Raw genomic sequence first — 21,447 nt, forward strand, 5'->3', positions numbered from 1 at the left:
ATAGAGAACTAATTATTTAATGAGCAGCAAAATCTTACCAAGCTCTCTTACAGTAACATGGTAGCTTACTCTAATAAGAGAAAATGATTGTAAAACAGTTCATAAAAGTTTAGTTCCAATCCACTTCTGATTGAGTTTGATGGTATTATTTCCCTAAACTAGAGATTTGGGGTTACCATTGACATTCACCAAAAGATCCAAATCATGTTTACATGAAAGTTCATATGATAAACAGTAATTAAATTAAGTTGGGTTAAATGTTTTCATTATTTTTACTTTATATCACTTTGATTCATTAAAAGTGAAGACTGAAATAGTAAATCAAATTTAGTTTTGATAAGGAATGATAGAGAATCTTAATCCTGTTTTATATGGAAGTAATTGGGATCTGTAAGTTTTAGATGCCCGCACCAACCCTCATTCTTTTCTGAGTTGGTTTTCTGATCATAGTGCGGCCAGATCAGAACAAAGTAATCTAAATATATGGTCAAAACAATTCCTCTAACTTTATTCAGTTTCTTTGTTTATATAATGAAGAACTTGTTTTTATTTCTGCTATGCCCTTTTGGAATTTGAATTCTATCTTCCAGTTTTGTACAACTTTTCACTAAATATGGAATGACACTCTGATATTTTTTTTTCCCTTCCAGTAAGCAAGAACTTCCTTTTCTTTGTAGAACTTAGAATAACAAAAAGAATGAACTCATCCTTGTGGTATTTTCTAAATCCATAATATACAAATGAGTGGCTAATGGCTATCTTAGCTAATACGTAGCTAATAGAAATACCAGTATACTAGCTTGTGTTTCTTTCTCTCATGTTTTTTTTTAATAGATTTCATTTTTTAGAGCAGTTTTAGGTTTATAGCAAAATTCAGCAGGAGGCACAGAAATTTCCCATTTCCCCCTTGCCCCCACACAGGCATAGCCTCTCTCATTATCTTTGTCCCCCACCAGAATGGTACATTTGTTACAACTGATGGACCTACACTGATAAATCATTATCACCCATAGTCCATAGTTTATATTATCTTTCACTGTTGGTGTTGTACATTCTGTAGGTTTTGACAAATGTATAATGACATGTGTCCAGCATTTTAATGTCATACAGGATAGTTTCACTGCCTTAAACATCTTCTGTGCTCTGCTTATTTGTACTTAACCAGTGTGTACCCATTCTTATGGGTTGTTTTATTTGCATTTCCCTACTGACATGGGATGTGGAACGTCTTTTCATATGCTTACTTGCCATCTATCTGTATTCTTTGATGAAGTGTCCATTAAGATCTTTGGTCCAGGGCGCCTGGGTGGCTCAGTGGGTTAAAGCCTCTGTCTTCCGCTCATGTCATGATCTCAGGGTCCTGGGATCGAGTCCCGCATCGGGCTCTCTGCTTAGCAGGGAGCCTGCTTCCCCCTTCCTCTCTGCCTGCCTCTCTGCCTACTTGTGATCTTACTCTGTCAAATAAATAAATAAAAATCTTAAAAAAAAAAAAAAAAAGATCTTTGGTCCATTTCTTCTTTAAAAAAAAATATTTATTTATTTGGGTGAGATGGTGGGGGACAGCACTAGCAGTTGGGGCAGAGGCAGAGGGAGAGAGAATCTCAAGCAGACTCCACTGAGCATGGAGCCTGGTGCCGGGCTTGATCCCAGGACCCTGAGATCATGACCTGAGCTGAAACCAAGAGTTGGATGCTTAACCAACTACACCACCCAGGTACCCCTAGCCCATTTCTTAATTGGTTTGTTCATTTTCTTGTTGATGAGTTTTAGAAGTTTTCTGTATAATTTTGGCTACCAGTCCTTTACCAGATACGTTTTTTGTAACTATTTTTCCCAGTTTCTGGCTTATCTTTTCATTCTCTTGACAATGTCTTTTGAAGAACAGAAATTTTTTATTTTATTGAAGTCCAGTTTATCAGTTATTTCTTTCATGGATCATACCTTTGTTGTTATCTCTAAAAAGTCACCAAGAAACCCAAGGTCACCTAGATTTTCTCCTGTGTTATCTTCTAGGAATTTCATAGTTTTACATTTTATATTTAGGTCTACAATACATTTTGAGTTTGTTCTTATAAAGGGGATAAGATCTGTATCACAATTCATTATTTTACTTGTAGATATCCAGTTGGTGAAAAGACTAGCTTTGCTCCATTGTGTTGCCTTTGCTCTTTATCATATATCAATTGACCCTATTTATGTGGCAATACTTCTGGCTCTCTGTTCTGTTCTTTTAATCTGTGTATCTGTTCTTTCACCAATACCACACTGTCTTGATTACTGTAGTTTTATAGTAACTCTTGAAGAGGTAGTGTTAGTCCTTCAATTTTGTTCTTCTTCAAGATTGTGATGGCTCTTCTCTATCTTTTGCCTATTTAAACTTAAAAATTGATCTGTTGATATCCATAAAATGATTTTCTGGGATTTTGACTGGGATGCTTTGAATCTGTAGATCAAATTGGAAAGAACAGACCTCTTGACAATATCAAATTGTCTTCTCCATGAACATGGAATATTTCTCCATTTATTTATTCTCCTTTGATTTTGTTCATCAGAGTTTTGTAATTTTCTTCATTTAGACAGGTCTGTACATATTTTGTTAGATTTGCACCTAAGTATTTCATTGTTTAGGGCACTGATATAAATGATAGTATGTTTTTAATTTCAAATGTTATTTGTTCAAAAGGAAAATGATTGATGTTTGTATATTAACCTTGTATTTTGTAAACTTGCTATAATCACTTATTCTAGGAATTTTTTGGTCAGTTCTTCAGATATTTACATACATCATCATGCCATCTGCAAAGACAGTTTTTTTATTTCTTCCCTCTTAATCCATACACCTTTTATTTCCTTATCTTATTACATTGGCTCAGACTTCTATGACAGTGTTGAATAGAGCAATGAAAGGGGGCATCCCTGCCTTGTTCCTGATTTTAGTGGGAAGACTTCTGGTTTATCACCATTAAGTATGCTAGCTTCAGGTTTCCTGTAGATATATATTTTTTAAGATTTTATTTATTTATTTGACAGAGAGAGAGTAAGAGGGAGTTTATGCAGGTGGTTGGGGCCAGGGAGTGGGGCAGAGGGAGAGGGAGAAGCGGGCTTCCCACTGAGCAGGGAGACCAGTGTGGGGCTAGATCCTAGGACCCCAGGATCATGACCTGAGCCAAAGGTAGACGCTTGACTGACTGAGCCACTCAGGAGCCCTCTGTAGATATTTTTTATCACATTGAGGAAGTTCTTCTTATCCCTTCTTTACTATCATGCTTTTATCATGCTTTTATCGTGCTTTTATCATGAATGGGTATTGGATTTTGTCAAATGCTTTTTCTCCATCAGTATGATCATGTGATATTTCTTCTTTAGCCTGTTAATATGATACATTATATCATTTGGTTGTTGAATGTTAGACAGCCTTGCACGCATTGTTAGATTTGATTTACTAATATTTTATTGAGGACTTTTGCATCTATCTTCATGAGAGATAGTGGTCTGTAGTTTTCTTTTCTTGTAATGTGTTTGGTTTTAGTATTAGGGTAATTCTGGTATCATAGAGTAAGTTAGGAAGAATTCCTTCTACTTCTGTCCTCTAAAAGAGATTGCAGAAAATTGGTATAATTTCTTAAAAATATGGTATACTTCATGAATTTCCATGTCATCCTGGCACAGGGGCCATACTAATCTTCTCTGTATTATTGCAGTTCCGGTGTAGTGCTGTCAAAGTGAGAATTTAAGGGGAAAAAAATGCATTTTCTCTTTCTTTTTTTTTTTTTTTAAGATTTTATTTATTTATTTGACAGATGGAGATCACAAGTAGGCAGAGAGGCAGGCAGAGAGAGAGGAGGAAGCAGGCTCCCTGCTGAGCAGAGAGCCCAATGCAGGGCTCGATCCCAGGACCCTGAGATCATGACCTGAGCCGAAGGCAGAGGCTTTAACCCACTGAGCCACCCAGGCGCCCCAAAAATACATTTTCAACATTGAAAATGCTCTGAATTTCCCAGTATTACATTCCACAATCTCTTTTGGCTTTTTTGGGTACAAGTTCACTGTGTATCAGTGATAAAGATGGCTAGATTTCAACTTTATACTTTAGTGGATGGAAGATATGTACTACAGTATATACCAAGATACTCCTTAGGAGTGGGAATGGGGATGGTTGAGCACAAGTCTAGACCGAGTCCTGTGTTTCTGATTTGGGTAAATGAGTGGAATGAAGGTTTCACTTTAGATACATGCTTAATTTCAGCTGCCTTTGGAAGTGGGGACATCCAGCAAGCCAGTGGCTGTACTGTCAAAGCTCAAAGAACAGTCTGGGTTAAAACATTGATTTGGCAACAGTTGAAGGGGATGGTTATCTAAGAAGATATGAATGTTGGGAAAGTTTTCCTATGTAAAGTCCATTCCAGAAGATTGAGTTAAAAGCATTGGGAGGATTGATCTGGGAAGAAATATAAGGCCAGAATGGCAGTGAAGGTGCAAGAGAAAATTGCTTTATAGAGGCACTAACTACAAAATTACTGTCTTTTTTCCTCCTCGTGAATGTTGAAGGTCATTCAAAGTTAAGACTTATAACTGCAAGTTTATTATTACTATTTCTGATTATCTGGCTTATACTTTCAGGTGCCCATTAAAGTCCAGAGACTATAATTTATAGCTTTTTATTTTGAAATCATTTAAAGATTACATAAAAGTTGCAAAAATAGTAGAGAATTCCTATATATCATTCATCTAGCTTCCACTAGTGTTAGGTTATCACAACCAAGATATTAACACTGGTACAGTATGATTAACTAAGTTACAGTCTTTATTTGGATCTTACCAGTTTTTTTCACCATTGTCCTTTTTCTGTTCCAGACCCAACCCAGGATACTACATTGCAGTTAGTTAATCAGAGCTCCTCAGTCCTCTACTTTGTGACATTTCTTTAGTCTTTCCTTGTCTTTCATAACCTTTACACTTTAGGAAGGTGCTGATCAATTATCTTGCACACAAAAGAGGCTGCAGTTGTATGATCACATTCTGGGATTCATTCTTACACTATTTAGGAATGGAAGTTTTAGGTTTTCTAAAGACTCTTTCATGTTTATGAAGATCCTGATGTTTACATACAGCTGCAATTATTGTGATGTCTTACTTTCGTGGGGATCTGTAGTTATTTGGAAATTCCTGTTCCCTCCTTTCCTACAAGGAAATGATGTATTGTCTGTCCTGGTTAGTACAGCAATCTCTCTGTCTCCAGTAATGATATGTGAAGGATCAGGTGAGGAATAACTTACTGCCTATAATAGTTCCTAAGTTAATACATTTTTACTTTATAAGTCATTTTGAAAGCCTTATACAGGTTCCTCAAAATGTTAAACATAGAATTACTATATGATCTACCCAATTTCACTCCCAGGTATACCCAAAATAATTGAAAGCAGGGCCTCAAGCAGATACTTGTACACCAGTGTTCATAGCTCAGAGCCAAAAGGTGAAAGCAACCCAAGTGTCTGTCAACAAGTAAATGGATAACAAAATGTGGTGGATACATGTAATAGACCATTATTCAGCCTTAAAGGGGAATGAAGTTCTAATATATGCTATAATATCTATAAACCTTGAAAACATTAAATGTCATAAGCCAGAAAAAAGGGAAATATTGTGTAATATTTTGATTAATATAATAATAATACAATTTAATATGTATAATACTTATAATTCCCATATAATTCAGTTATGGGATTTCTGTCAGAGACAGAAAATAGAATTGCACTTACCTGGGGCTGGGAGGAGGGGAAAAGGGAAGTTACTGTTTAATGAGTACAGAGGGTTTGGTTTTTTTATTTGGCTTTTTTTTTGGTATGATAAAAAAAATCTGGAAATGGTTAGTAGTGATAGTTGCCCAACATTGTAAATCTACTTAATGCCACTGAATTGTACACTTAAAAATGGTTAAAAGGGTAAATTTTATGTTATATATGTTTTACCACAATTTTAAAAAAGCCTTAAATAACCTTAAGTTTTCTGCCCCCCCTCATTTGTTGGATTATTCTAATCTAGTATATATTTTTTTCATATTTCACAGATTAGATTTTTTTTCTGAGAAACCTTAAATAGTATTATTACAGTAAAGCTGACATTGTAATAATTATATTTCATCTCTAATTAAAAATTTGAAAAAGTCTTACCTCTTATTTATTTGAATGTGAGTAAGATAAATTCTGATACTGGTGATTAATTAGATGAAAGTCAATAATATTAGAAACAGAAGCTTATTCTGACTAGAAATTCAGTTTACTTGTTGGCTTGGGTTTTGTGACAAACATTCATATGAAGTTTAGCTTCTGAGTGATCTACCTGCAAAATGTACTACCTCTGGTTCTCAGTCTCTTGACAGTATGCCTCAGATTCTCCAGAAGTGAAGAGTGCAGATATGTGGTTAAATGCAGGGACTAGGGACATGCAGATTAATGAGCTTCAGATTTGTCATACAGTTTGCTAGCTTGTTGAGTTGAGTCGAGTCATGATTGGGAGCCCCAACAGAACAATATGGAAGAGGGAAGATGTAATTCTCAAAAGAAGTTCGGAATGCTGGGCAAAACAAAGGTAGATGTCTGCCATATTGGGTCAATTCATTAACTCACTAAATGAATATTTATTGAGCATCTGGTACATGCTAAGCCCTGTTATAAGGGCTTGGAATACACCAAGTAACAGACAGATGTCCCTGCTCTCGTAGTTTACCTTCAAGGTGGTCTGGCCAGCTGCCGAAGCATCTTGGAACTTAAGCAGCCAGTAGAAGTGACATAAACTGCTTAGACTTCTGAAGCTAATCTGTCCCCTATTTCTTGGTCAGTCACTTGAGGCCATTGTATTAATGGTGTATAGCAAGCTAGTATTTGAGCCCTAGTGATGCCTTATAGAGTTCTGCTGTGGCCTCCAAGGTTTCAGACCAGTGGATGGTGTCACTGTGGTTCAAGGGTCTCTAGCATCTAGAATGGGGAGATGAACTGGCACTGTTTCAGCCCCAGGACACAGCATATTAGCAAGACCCAGTCAAGTTATTGCAGGGTTTCAGTCTTGGACCAAAATACTATGAAAATCTGGAACTTAGATGGAGGTATCCATACAGTGGGGCTCAAACTGAGGTTCATTGGATACACAGGAATGCAGGGGCTCTCCATACACACACATCAGATCCATGCTTAAGGCAGAAATTCTAACTCCACTTTACAGGCCAAGCCCCTGGAAAGGGTGGCTGGCGTACCCGCCAGTCTTGGTTAGATTGACTTGGGACATGGGCAGGGCCCAGTATGTTAAGAGAAAAATGTCTTCAGATAAGAAATGACTGTAGAATGGCAATAAGCACACACTATCAGCAAATGAGAATAATTGTTAGTGTCTATTAACTAGACTCACATTTTCATTTAATCCTCAGAACAAAAACAAACTAGGTGAAAAAAGCACTGAGATCAGAACTGTAGATGCAAGTATCAAAAATTCAGATTTAACTTGCTTAAACAAACAAACAAAAAATTCAATATTGGCAATACAGTGATGATTAAGACAGATCCTCTCCTGCTCCCTTGTCCATCCTGATCACACTGTGTGGAGTGATAACACTTCCCCTTTGGGGGAATTAGGAGATATCGTTATTGTTTCAGTTCTGGAAATCACATTTAGTTCTAGGCACCATACTTCTAAAAGGCCACTGACAAATTGGAAAATGTTCAGAGGAAAATGATCCAAATGGTGAGGGAATATGAAACCAAGTTGTATGGGAAACAGTTGGAGGAGGTAGGGAGATTTTAGCCTGAAGAAGAGATTAACCAGAGAGTATTACAGAGACCACAGTTTTTAGATTCTGGAAATGATACTACATGGGCTAGGAATTTATCATTCTCTACCTACTGGAGCCTCCCAGAACAAGGGCCACTGTGGAGAAGATACATCAAAAAGAACTTGATAAAAAATCAAGGGCCATACCAAAAGGAATGGACACCATTGGAGGCAGATCCCAAGCCCCACATCCCTGGAGCTGTTCTAACAGAGGATGTTAGTCAGTATCTGCTCACATTACACTTTCTCCTTGGGTCTTTCCAGATCCCTCATGGCCAATAACATCTCTTTCCCTTGCTCTCCCTTTGTACTTATTACCTCTCTGAGATGCTGCCATGATTTGCCTTGTATTTTAATTCCATTTATATATGTCTTAGCTCTCACCAGTGATTCTCAGCCCTTTCAACATAATGTATCCTTTATGTAACAAATATTTTATAACATGGCCTTTACTATCCTGAACTGAAACTCATGGTTAATAAAACCCTCCTCTGCATCACAGAATTCCAAAAATGCAATATAATGCCCTAGTTGTAATACAAAGGAAAATGAAAAAGTAATTAGTAATCACATTACCTGTTTTACAGTATCTCCAGGCATGCCCACACTAGAAGACACAGTGAGGTAGATAGATTCGAATGCAGAGTCACCAGGATTAGGACAGCCATAATGCACACTGACGCAGGTGCACTGTATGGGCAACTCGAAAACTGTGAGTGCCTTTGCTACCTGTCATGAAATTATCCTTTTTCTTTTCTTTTTTTTTTTTAATTTATAACTTTTTTAGTTTAAAATATATATATAACAGCGGTGCCTGGGTGGCTCAGTCGGTTAAACGTCTGACTTTGGCTCAAGTCATGATTTCAAGGCCTGGGATTGAGCCCCACATCACATCGGGCTCCCCACTCAGCAGGGAGTCTGCTTCTCCCTCTCCCTCTGCCCCTCCCCTGCTTGTGTTCTCTCTGTCTCTCAAATAAATAAATAAAATCTTTAAATATATATGTATGTACAAATATACATATATAACATAAAATTGACCATATTAACCATTTTTAAGTAGACAATTCTGTGGCATTAAGTACATTCATGTTTTGTATAACCATCACAACTCTCCATCTCCAGAACTTTTCAGTTCCCCAATTCGTGATGTAATTTTCCTAAACAGTGAACAGCTAGCTCTTGGTAAAGGTCCAGACAAAAGAAAGTATAGTCTTTGCCCAATTCCCATGGTAGTTCTATTTGGGAACATTCAATATGTATACGAAACATGCAAAAGAATATTATCCGTCTTTCTATGTGAAAGAGAATTAGGTTCTAAGCTCCAATAATTATAAATGGAATATCACCTATACAGACATCCAGTGGAGCACAGGATAGTGCTTTGCTGTATCAAACAATCCCAAATATTACAGAGTGTCTGTTTCCATGGCACTTGTCCACTAAGCACAAATAGCATCCACCACCCCTGTCACTGTCACAACCAGAAATGATCCTATTAGTGCCCCAATGTATTGTCACCATTAAGAACTGACTACACAGCGCATAAACTCCAGGAAGGCAAGACCAGTTTTGTTCTCTTATAACCTCTTTAGTACCTGCTACAAAAGGCACTCAGTGTTTGTTAAAGTTGAGAATGCCATAGAGAAGATTCCCAGATATCCTGCAAGTGTCTCTAACTCAGCTTTTCTAAAACTGAACTAATGTGTCATCTTCCCCTTCTCTGCCCCCTCTGCCAGCCTGTCTTACCTCCATCATTGTCAGTCTTTACAACAATCAAAAAGGCGAGCAACTATGGACTCCATCCCTCACTGCACACAGCCAGCTAGTCACCAGATCATTTTGCCTCTCTTTCTTAACTGGCCTCAGTTTCCCCTACTCCAGCCTCCCTTTATGTGTTCGCCCAGGCTATTGTAATAGCCTTGTTTCCCACCCTGTACTCTCCCCCCTTCAAATACATGGGGAACTCTGGGCACTCCACACATACCCCAGGCCCTCCATGCTTTGGCCGTATGGCTTCCTGTGCCTAGAACAGTGTTACCTTTTTCACCTAGAAAACAATACCTCATGCATCAAGACCTGGCTTAAATGCCGCCTCCTCCTCAGCTCCCAGACCAGAGACAGAATTACTCAGTCTGTGTCTCTGTTCATATCTCTGTTGTGGCGTTTCTTGCATTAAACTGTATTGTCCACATGCCCATGGTCTCTGCCAGACTGAGTTCCTTGAGTAGAGGTTAATTGCTCCAGCTTTGGAGACAATGGCTAAAGTTTGAATGCCACATAATTTAGCCATTCTGTGGTCCTGGGCAAAATCCTTGATCTCTTGAAGCCCTAGTTTTCTTATCTGTAAAATGGGAATAATGTAAGGCTCATAACACATTTAAGATAAAGCTTGAAATGTTAATAACCATTATCATTGGCTATGTATCTGTCCAGCACCCCCAAGTAAGCATAATAAAGAAGATGTTTACCAGCTGTTTTGAATGAAGGAAAGAAAGAACTGCTATTGTCAAATTGTAGATTATATTATTTAGTCACAAAAGCGAATGTTCTCTTTGGCAGTTGTAGCCAATTTTGTCGTGAATAAATTTAACCATAGAAAATATTTTTTTTGAAAGTGACCTATTTTCCTAACTTTTTTAGGTGCATTAAAAAGGATTCATTCTGAAACAGTAATGTGCAAACTCTTGGGCTTGTCAAATCTATACCCACTGTGGAAAACTCTGCCTAGAAACTCCCATGTTTGAGATTCTGACTTCTATCTTTCAAAATGTGAAGTGTGGGGAATGTCGGCTTCCTCTTACTAACCTGGGATGGTGAAGAACAGCAAAGCACCACTGGTTTGGTGACCTGTTCTCAGTAATTTACCCTCAATTAAAAATATATAGCCTTATTTAGCTTATGGTTCAATTGTTTCTTTGCTTTAAGAAGCCTTTCTTTTATATGTCTCAAGTGCTGCTTGCAATACAAAACTAAATCCTAAATTTTAAAAACTTCCATAGCTAATACTCTGCTAAATGTTTAAAGCCTGACATTTAATCTGCGTGAACTGAAGCTCTCTGATTTCACTGTTTGCAGCTAGTAAATGTCACTCTAAACATTGTTGCTTTCACTCACACTTAAGCCTTTCATCTGCAGTGGGGGCAGAGTGTCAGAGAATTCTTTGTGTGCCACTCTAGCAAGGGGAAAAAAAGACTCAGCCCGGCCTTTAAACAGAGTGAAAAAAACTGCTTGGAAGGCAAAGACGACCCTGTTTTTATATGGTGTTTGTGAACACACAATCCTGACTTCTACCAGATACTCTTAAAAAGCAACTATATTAGCTCAGTCTGAACAGGGTCCCCACTGAGCTCATACACTGTTGCCAGCCAGACAGCTCCCCACTCTCTTGTGACTCGAAGGGGCTGGAAGGTTAGGGGGAAAGGGGAAGGAGATGTTGTCATTACTTTAATTTCACTTTTGCCTACAGGAGGAATCTTGTCATCTTCTGGCTCCCCAAACTATTTTCAACCTGGGTGTTTTATTTCTTAGTTCCTGAAGGCTACTGGCACACAGATCAGCTCTCATTTTTCATCATCTTGACATGAAATGGAAAATCAGTCTGTGGCTCTTTTCATAGCCAGTGATTTACTCCTGTTCTTTTATCTGTCTCCCCTTTATGTTCTTTGTTTGGACATATTTTTATTTCCCGTGACTGCAGCTTTTTGTTCTGCTGGGATCTCTCTGGCCATTGTTCCTTCGCCTGCCTCCTTCCTGGCCTCCAGTCCCCCAAATCCTTATTGGGCCTTCATTCTCTCTGGGTCCCCAGTCCCTTGCCCTGCCCCATTTGTGGGCTTGCTGCTTCCTGCTCCACTGCCAGCCTCCCCTCCCTATCTGTTCCTTGCCCCGCAGGAGCCGTCTTCAGGGCTTCTCCAAATCTTCCAGGTCCCTCTTCTTTGTGTACCTACAGGGCTCAGTCATGGCCCCTGCCATAGCCAGCAGCAAGCAGACATGCTGAGCTCATCCCTGCCCACTGTTGCGGACAGATTATCAGCTAAAGTCTTAGGCATACATGGATGTTTACGGTGGTTGATGCCGGTGCTTCCAGTTTCCCGGTAGCCGTACAGAAGCATGAATTGAAACCTGGAAACAGAACATTCTACACGAGGCACTGGAGTGGAATTTTAGGAAACTGTGGGCTTTTTCTATCAGACATAGATTCAAGTTTCTATTCTGTTGCTTATTAGCTTTGTGGCCTTGGACAAACTCATTCAGTCATTTAACAAATAATTATTGAGGGCCTATCATGTGTCTTGTGTTTAGCTTTTAGGGAGCAGTTAATGGCCCTCTGTCTTCCCCTTTAATGTTCACAACCAATTGAGAAAACGACAGAGGAAGGAAAATACTAGCTTTATCGAGTGATAAAAGCCAGATCGGAGGATGTGGCTTTTATATGTGGCCACTATGGGTTTACTAAATCTTCTCCCCTGAATTAAACTTCGGGCTTGCCTCTCATCTCTACTCAGCACACAAGCCAGGGTAAAGGATAGATATGCAAAATGGATAGGCTGGAAGAGAGTGAAAAAGCCCATGGGTCTGCCAGGGCCGAGCATCCTGAGTCTGTTCTAAATTCACTGCCCAGGCAAGCCACTCCTCCTCCGCAGGGAAGGGTTGAGTGAGAAGACAGAAGAAGACACTTCGCTCTTGCCTCCAGGGAAACTGGAGGGGTGCAGTTTCCCCCTTAACTGTGAGCATTACACTTCATCCATGATTACCATGGTAGGCAAAATAAATCTTGCCGGTCTGTTTCTTCACCTGTAAAATACAGATAATGATACCTATCTCTTATTGTGGCTCTGGTAACTAAAATGAAATACGTGGCTATTTACAAAGAATATGAGGACCCGTTAACCGGCTTTCTTTGGTCAGGACCAACCTGAAGTAGAATTGGTCATTCAGTGGTCTGATTTGTCTTTGTTGCTCCCTCTCTCTTCTCTTTCTGGGCCCTCATTTGGTCATTTTTTCCCTTCCTCATTCCTGTCTAAAAAAAAATAAATGGGAATACTGGTCCTCAAGTTTTGATTTCCAGTAAGCACACTGGCCAATCCTGGCTTATGTGTTAAACACACACACACACACACACACACACACACACAAAACACAAAACACAACTCATTACTTTGGACAAAGAAAACATTTAGAACAATTAAGTCTACTTTAGAACCACAAAACTGGCTGTACCTGAAGGGTCCCTGAAGGACAATACGTGGCTACAAACAGGTATTATTACATGGGAAATATGTGGCTTGATTCTTCACAGTTATTTTTGTTACATTAACTTGAGCGATGCTCAAGAGTTTCTCTATTCCTGTAGAAAATAATCCAGGTGAGCCTTAAAAGCATGGTGATAAAGGGAAACAGTACAGATAGGGAGTTTTAGGAAAGAACTTTTAGGGTGTTTGGACTTTATGTTGGGGGCAGCAGGAAGCCCTTGACGATAAGTGATAACACGATCAGGTTTGTATGAGGAAAACGTCTCATGGCAGCACTGTGGAGAGTGGAGTGGAGGAGGAAGGGACCCTGGAAAAGCAGGTAGGAGGTTCTGAGTGAACCAGCTGAGAGGCTCACCCCAGGTAGTGGAGATTAAGGGTAGGGCCAGATTGAAGAGGCTTTAGGAATAGAATTAGCAGGGTTTGGGTGAGAATATGGACAGAGAAATATATCAGACACTGTTTCTTAAAGTTAAAAAGGTAGCGCCTGGGTGACTCAGTTGGTTATACATCTGCCTTTGGCTCAGAGTCCTGGGATCCAGCCCTGCATCTAGCTCCCTGCTCAGTGGGGAGTCTGCTTCTCCCTCTGCCCCTCCCGTCTTGTTCACTGGAGCTCTCTCTCTCAAATAAATAAAATCTTTTATGTGTGTGTGTGTACATAAAGTTAAAACAAAAAGATTTCAAATGGTAGTGCTGCCACAGGCCCTTCCCCAGCAGGATCACATGAGGAATCCAACCTGGGAAGACAGTTGGAGTCAAAAGAGAGATGGAGTTGGCCAGTAAGAGAGGGTAGACTGCTTCCCCAGGAGGGAGCTGGAGAGGGAACCCCCTTGCAGGTCAAGCTGCAGGGTGTGGTATAACATAGGGATTTGCCTTCCACTGACTGCAAAGAGGGAAAAAAAGGAATAAAGAGGAGGAAGACAGAAAAAAAGGAATTCACTGTGTTAGGGACATTTTGGGGGCACGTGCTTTCTAGAATCTGAGGAGGTCGTAGACTCTTCTGCCTCATACACAATTATGTCTAACCAACATCAATTTTTCAAGAAACAGATCTTGTAGAAGTACTTAATCAGATACTTAGCCAGATGTTATTTGTATTGTGGCTCTATCTTTATTTTCTTGTGCTTTTTAATTGCATTCTTCTTCTGCCTAAAATTGCCTGGGTTAGAAAGAATTCGGGCCCTGGGACAGGCTCTCTTCATGTAGTCTGTTTTCAATAGGATGCTCTAAGAACTTTTGGATTTTAAAACAAAGATATAAAAACCGTGAATAGGAAAAGATCAGTGAATACTCTTGCAAAGTGGAAGGGGAAGAAAAGGGGAATGATTTTATGACTTTAGAACAGTCCATGATGTTCTTCTCTCACCCTTTTATATCTATATATTGTCTAAAGATTTTTTTACTGATCGAACATAATAGCACTCAGTGGCCCTTGTAGCAGAGCATTATTGGGCATATCAATAGTGAACACACACTTTAAGTTTTATAAGCGATTACATAAGGCAATGAAAAAAAAATTTCCTCTGTTTAAAGACCAAAACGTTTCTGTTAGTTTCATAGTACTGGAGTGGATAGTTTTTAACTAATGACATATTATAAAAAGTTTTTATTTTTCTTTGTAGAAGCAATGACAAAGCCATTGTTGTTTTTTTGTAGGGTTTTTTGAGGCATTTTTATGATGTTAAACCACCCACCACCACTGGAGACCCAATAGTGAATTAGCAATCGCTGCCAGCTCCTCCTAAGACTTTTTTTGTGCACCTATTTTGTGCAGAGTACGTGAAAGGAGCTGAATGCAGCACCGCGTTTGTAGATCGTAGGCTCCCTGATGATTCGTTCATCTTTCCAGGCCCTCCCCCTGCCCCGTGCCAAGAAAAATGCCAGGCATCATTATAATTCCTTATACATGTTAACTCACTTAATCCTTACAACAACCCTATGACTTAGTTACCATTTTCTAATCCCATTTTGTGACTAAGAAAACTGGGACATAAGGAAAAAAATTGACTTGCCCAAAGTTTGATGGTTACTAAGGGGCAGAGATAGGATTCAAACCCAAAGAGTTCGAAACTGCAGCATGTGCTCTATAATCATTATACTGTGCTACCCACTCAGCTCAGGACGTTACTGTTGAGTTTGTGAAAAAATTTCCTAATAAAGACAATCAGGTGAGACAGCCCGGACTGATGGGCCAGTGATAGCTCTCAGAACTACAACAGGGGGTGGGATGCCTGGGTGGCTCAGTTGGTTAAGCATCTGCCTTTGGCTCAAGTCATGATCCCAGAGTCCTGGATCAAGCCCCACATCGGGCTTCCTGCTCTGAGGGAGCCTGCTTCTCCCTCTCCCTGCTACTCCCCCTGCTTATACTCTCTCTCTCTCTGTGCCAAATAAATAAAAATCTTAAAAAACAAAACAATAACGGGGATTTTAACATACTTGATTATAATTAACATCAAATTTAAAGTTAGCATCTGTCACGTGTGTGAGTGCCTTGCTCTAGGTCTCTAGAATTCCCCTTGCCAACATCTTCACCAACCAGAAATTGTCCCGGTTTTGTTTTTGGACCCAGCTCTCTGTTTGAAAGACTCAAGCCACAATGAGCTGGCAGGGGAGGCCAAATGGGCTGGACAGCCAGTGGGGGCAGGAGTCAGGAACAAGAATGAAGGAGTGGCATTAAAGGCTGCACGGTGCTTATTCTCCCTGGAAACGCTCGGTCAGACTCAGGAAGTGTGATTTAATCCTGGCGAAGATAAATCCATTTTATACCCTAGAGTGGACCTCTAACAATTTTATTTTCAGTCTTGCCCTGGGAAGCTTTACCAGTAAAGAATTTGGTGTGTGTTACTTGCCCTCTTCACCAGACTGCACAAAATAGGGGTTTATTCTTCCACCAGCCCACCTCCTTTTCCCTTAAAAGGCTCCTAATGGAGGACCTGAGAACCTGCTGCCTGACAGAAGACGCCTGGACTGGAGCCCAGCACTGCCCTCAGCAGGGTTTAGGGGAGGGGGAAAGACTGTAATTAAGTTAAAATAGCCACTGTTGATCTTGAAAGAACATCAGCCATACAGATGGCATGAGGTTTACAAGCTGTAGTTTCCACCTAGAATGTGGGAACTTGTTTAAAATGCATAGACCTGAACTTTGGACCCAGAGATTCTGCTTTGGAAAGAATACATTTGGGGCAAGTGCCGCTCGGTGAATGGGATGTGGAAGGCCGAGAAACACTAACACAGAGTCGCTTCTCTCCTGGCTGGTTTAAAGGGGTCCCCTCTGAATGGAACTGGGATAAACTCATTGCTTCTCTCAGTTCCTACCAAGGTAGCTGTCTTCTAAGTCTCTAATAGGAGGGAGTCATTAGTGCAGCCAAACATACATAACAAAACTCAGCTAAAGATTGAAGTCAATCAAAACCTCAAAAAACACCGTGATTTTGACAAGCAGTGTCTGTTACTGGTGGTGTCAGGTGCACCATTGCTAGGATTTTGATCGGTGTGTGGTGGAGCACTAAAGGGCAATAACTTGTGAATTCCTGAATGCACAGAGTGAAGCGCATGTTCTCTGGAGAATCTTGACGGCTTATTTAAGGTGTGGAATCCGGCCGTGGCTGCAGAGTAGCACCATGTTTAACCACAACAGGGTACTGCAGCTACTTAATGCATCTCAGTTTGTTGAATAGTATCCCTTGCCTTTGTGTCATTGTCTGAGTGTCTCTCTTACACACACACGCAACCAGTATCTCATAAACAAGTGCTTTCTGTATATCCTTTCGACTCAGAATTAAGGAATCAGGTAATCCTCTATAAAAATTCATAAGCGCAAAAAAAATTCATAAGCATTTTTTCATATAGGCCTAGCTTAAAGATGTTATGGGTTTGGTTCCAGGCCACAGCAATAAAGCAAATACCAAATAAAGCAAGTCAAATGAATTCTTTTGGTGTCCCAGTGCATATAAAAGTTATGTTTACGCTACACTATAGTCTACTAAGTGTGCAATAGCATTGGGTCTAAAAAACTGCCTATATATACCTTAATGTAAATAAACTTCTTTGATAAAATGTTAACCATCATCAGAGCTTTTAGCAAGTTGTAATCGTTTTGTTGGTGGAGGGTTTTGCCTTGATGTTGATGGCTGCTGACTGACCAGGGTGGTGGCTGCTGAAAGTTGGGATCTTGTGACTTTTTTTTTTTTTAATTATTTGAGCGAGAGAGAGCATGAGTGAGCAGGAGGAGTAGCAGAGGGAATGGGATAAGCAGACTCCATGCTGAGCATGGATCCCGATGCAGGGCACGATCTCACAACCCTGAGATCATGACCTGCACTGAAACCAAGAGTTGGACACTTAACCGATTAAGCCACCCAAGTGTCCTTTGACAGTTTCTTAAAATAAGACAACAGTGGGGGCGCCTGGGTGGCTCAGTTGGTTAAGCTGCTGCCTTCAGCTCGGGTCATAATCCCAGGGTCCTGGGATCGAACCCCAAGTCGGGCTCCCTGCTCAGTAGGGAGCCTGCTTCTCCCTCTCCCTCTGCCTGCCGCTCTGCCTACTTGTGCTCTCTCTCTATCAAATAAATAAATAAAATCTTTTTAAAAATAATAAGACAACAACAAAGTTTGCCACATTGACGCTTCCTTTCATGAACAATTCTCTGTAGCGTGTGATGCTGTTTGATAGCATTTTACTCACAGCAGAACTTCTTTCACAATTGAAGTCTGTCCTCTCAAACCCTGCCGCTGCTTTATCAACTAAGTGTGTGTCATGTTCTAAGTCCTCTGTCATCATTTGAACCATCTTCACAGTATCTTTACCAGCAGTAGAGTTCAGCTCGGGAAACCACTGTCTTTACTCATCTGTAAGAAGCAGCCCCTCCGCCATGAAAGTTCGGTCAGGAGATCACAGCCATCCAGTCACATGTTCAGGCTCTCCTGCTGCTTCCAGTCCTCTCCCTGTTTCCACCACATATGCTGTTCCCACCTCCACTGGAGTCCTGAGCCCGCCAAGTTATCCATGAGGGCTGGGATCAACTTCTTCCAGACTCCTGTTCATGTTGATATTGTGAACTCCTCCTATGAATCATGAGTGTTCTTAATGGCATGTAGAATGAATCCTTTCCAGAAGGTTTTCAATGGACCTTGCCCAGAGCCATCAGAGGAATCACTATCCATGGCAACTATAGCCTTATAAAATGTATTTCTTAGGGGCACCTGGGTGGCTCAGTGGGTTAAGCCATTGCCTTCCGCTTGGGTCATGATCTCAGGGTCCTGGGATCAAGCCCCGCATCGGGCTCTCTGCTCATAGGGGAGCCTGGTTCCCCCTGCCTCTCTGCCTACTTGTGATCTCTCTCTCTGTCAAATAAATAAGTAAAATCTTTTTTTTTTTTAAATGTATTTCTTTCATAGTAAGCCTTGAAAGTCAAAATTACTACTTGATCCATGGGCTGTAGAATGGATGCTGTGTTAGCATGAAAACAACAGTCATCTCGTCCATCTCCATCAGAGCTCTTGGGTGACCAGGTGCATTGTCAATGAGCAATCATATTTTGAAAAGAAATTTTTTTTTTTCTGAGCAGAAGGTCTCAATAGTGGGCTTAAAATGTTCAGTACATTATGTTATAAACAGATGTACTGTCATCCAGGCTTTGTTTTTCCATTTCTAGAGCACAGGCACAGTAGGTGTAGCATAATTCTTAAGGGCCCGGGGTTTTCAGAATGGTAACTGAGCACTGGCTTCGACTTCAAGTCACCAACTCCTTTAACACCTAACAAGAGAGTCAGCCTGTCTTTGAAGCCTTCAAGCCAGGCATTGACTTCTCCCTAGCAATGAACATCCTAGATGACATCTTCCAATAGAAGGCTACTTTGTCTACATTGAAAATCTTTGGCATAGCCCCCTTCATGACTAACTTTAGTGGAATCTTCTGGATCACTTGCAGCTTGATGTGTCACCTCGCACTCCTATGTTGGAGAGATGGCTTCTTCCTTAAATCTCATGAAACAACTTCACTAGAATTGAGTTGCTTCTCTCAGTTCCTACAAATGTTCCTGTCTTTTGAGTGTATAACAGGAAGGAGTCATCAGTGCAGGCTTCAGCTTAAGGGAATGTTGTGGCTGGTTTGATCTTCTATCCAGATCACCACAACCTTCTCCATAGCAGCAATAAGGCCATTTTGCTTTCTTATCATTTGTGTGTTCACTAGAGTAGCACCTTTAATTTTCTTCAAGAACTTTTTCTTTGCATTCACACTTGGCTGACTGTTCAGCAACTTTTGGCCTGTCTTGGCTTTCAACATGCCTTTCTCAGTAAGCTTAATCAATTGCAGCTTTTGATTTAAAGGGAGAAATGTATGGCTCTTCTTTCACTTGACTACTTAGAGGCTCTGGTAGGGTTATTAAGCAGCCTAATTTCAAAATCATAGTGTCTCAGGAAACAGGGAAGCCCAAGGAAAGGGAGAGAGACGATGGCAATGGCCAGTTGGTAGAGCAGTCGGGATAGGCATTTATCAATTAAGTTTGCGATTTTTTACGGGTAAGGTTCATGGCTCCTCAAACAATGATAGTAGTAATATCATAATCAGTGATCACAGATCACCATAACAAATATAATAAAAATGAAAAAGTTTAAAACACCGCAAGAATTACCAAATGTGACACAGAGACCTGAACTGAGCAAGTACTGTTGGAAAACCAGCAATGATAACCTTGCTCTACACAGGGCTGCTGCAGACCTTCAGTTTGTTAAGACAAAAGCAAAAACAAAAACCACAGTATCTGTGAAACACAATAAAGCAAAGTGCAATAAAACAAGATATGCCTGTACTATCAAAATAATCTGGGCATAAATTATCTATGGAAAACTGCTGACTAGTTTTCAGTTCAACAAGATAGAAATTTTTTTTTTAAGATTTTATTTATTTGGGAGAGAGAGCAAGCATGAGTAGTGGGGAGGGGCAGGCAGAGGGAGACAGAGAAATAGGCTCTCGGCTGAACAGGGAGCCCAAGGTGGGGCTCGATCCCAGGACCCTGGGAGCATGACCTGAGCCAAAGGCAGATGCTTAACAACTAAGCACCCAGGTGCCCCAAGATAGAAATTTTATACATAGCTACATGGAAAAAAATTAAAGATCATGTAGAAAATATCACTTATCTAGTTAAGAAGGGGCCTTGACGAAAGTCAGGAATTATGGAATTGCTCTAATCAAGCCAGTTCTTCCTGTTTAGAATGGATACTCCCTTCTCTTATAAAAATGTTTATCATTTTCCTATTTAATCTACTGAAAAGCTTTCCTAATCCATCCTAGTCCAATGGCATGCTACAGTTTGCCACTAATTTCTCCTTTAAAGCTATAAAATACTAGTAACAATTGCCAAAATTTCACTTTCAGTTAAACTCCCTGTGTCATATCTGCCCTGGAGCCAACCTGGCGTTTACCCACTTCCAGCTAACGCCAGATCTGGTTGACAGGTGCAGGACAGTGCCAGACCAAGATGGTAGACGGGAGCACCCCAGGCTTGTGTTCGTAAAGCTGGGTTTGATTCTCAGCTGTATGATCTTATTTGATTTCTGTGTGCCTTAGTTTTCTTGTCCAAAACATGAGGATAAGAGCACCCACCTCAGAGACGATTATAGGGTTTAAGTGAGGTAATTAATGCAAAACGGGCCACACAGGCTCTGTGCCTGGCAATAGTAGGTGCCTGTAAAGGTCAAGGTCTTGCCCTTCTTCCTCAGGTAACAGGGAGAGGATTGAACTAAATGACTCCCAATGACTCCCAGAGGTTTCATCTAGCAGTAGCAATCTGTGCTTTTGGGAGAGCTACTGAGTATAGGGCGTGGGGAAATCAAAAGGAAAAAATACTGAATTAGTACAATTCAAAGAACTCTGTGAAATAATTTCAGACAGTAGAAAATACAATGAAAACAAAACAAAACAAAAAAACAAGAAGGCAGGAAATGTCACCTTAACCATTTGGTCCTGAGAACAGGAAAACTAAAAGATTCAGTTTCCTCAACTGCTTCCAGGAAGGGTTAGGAAAACAATGTTTGGTTTAGCCTGACAATGATCTTTAATAACGATACAAAGCAGGTGTGGCTTAACCAGACCACCAGTGTGTGGACCAAGGAAGCCTGAAGGGCGGGGCTCAATCCCAGGACCCTGGGATCATAACCCTCACTGAAGGCAGATGCTTAACCAACGGAGCCACCCAGGTGTCCCTGTATTTACTTTTTTTATGATGGGAGATCAGGACAAGGCAATGAAGTGCCAACCCAGTGTGTCCCGTGACAACCGCCGAGTGCTTTTGCCTACTCTGCACTTACGGTGGGAGGGTTGGCTGTCATCATGTACAGAGTGCCAAACCATGTGGAGCCTTGTCTGCAGGACCACACT

General features: G+C 40.5%; 1 protein-coding gene and 1 non-coding gene across 2 annotated transcripts in view; one reads left to right on the forward strand and one right to left on the reverse strand.

Annotated features, from left to right (window-relative positions):
- ALG14 (ALG14 UDP-N-acetylglucosaminyltransferase subunit) overlaps nucleotides 1–21,447 on the forward strand; it is a 90,944-nt gene that overhangs the window by 57,524 nt on the left and 11,973 nt on the right. The window lies entirely within an intron of this gene.
- Nucleotides 3,625–3,729, reverse strand: LOC123928244. The gene has a single exon (XR_006815649.1). It is a non-coding gene; the product is annotated as a U6 spliceosomal RNA (small nuclear RNA).

Source organism: Meles meles, chromosome 1 (genome assembly GCF_922984935.1).
Source record: "Meles meles chromosome 1, mMelMel3.1 paternal haplotype, whole genome shotgun sequence".
NCBI classification, from domain to species: Eukaryota; Metazoa; Chordata; class Mammalia; order Carnivora; family Mustelidae; genus Meles; species Meles meles.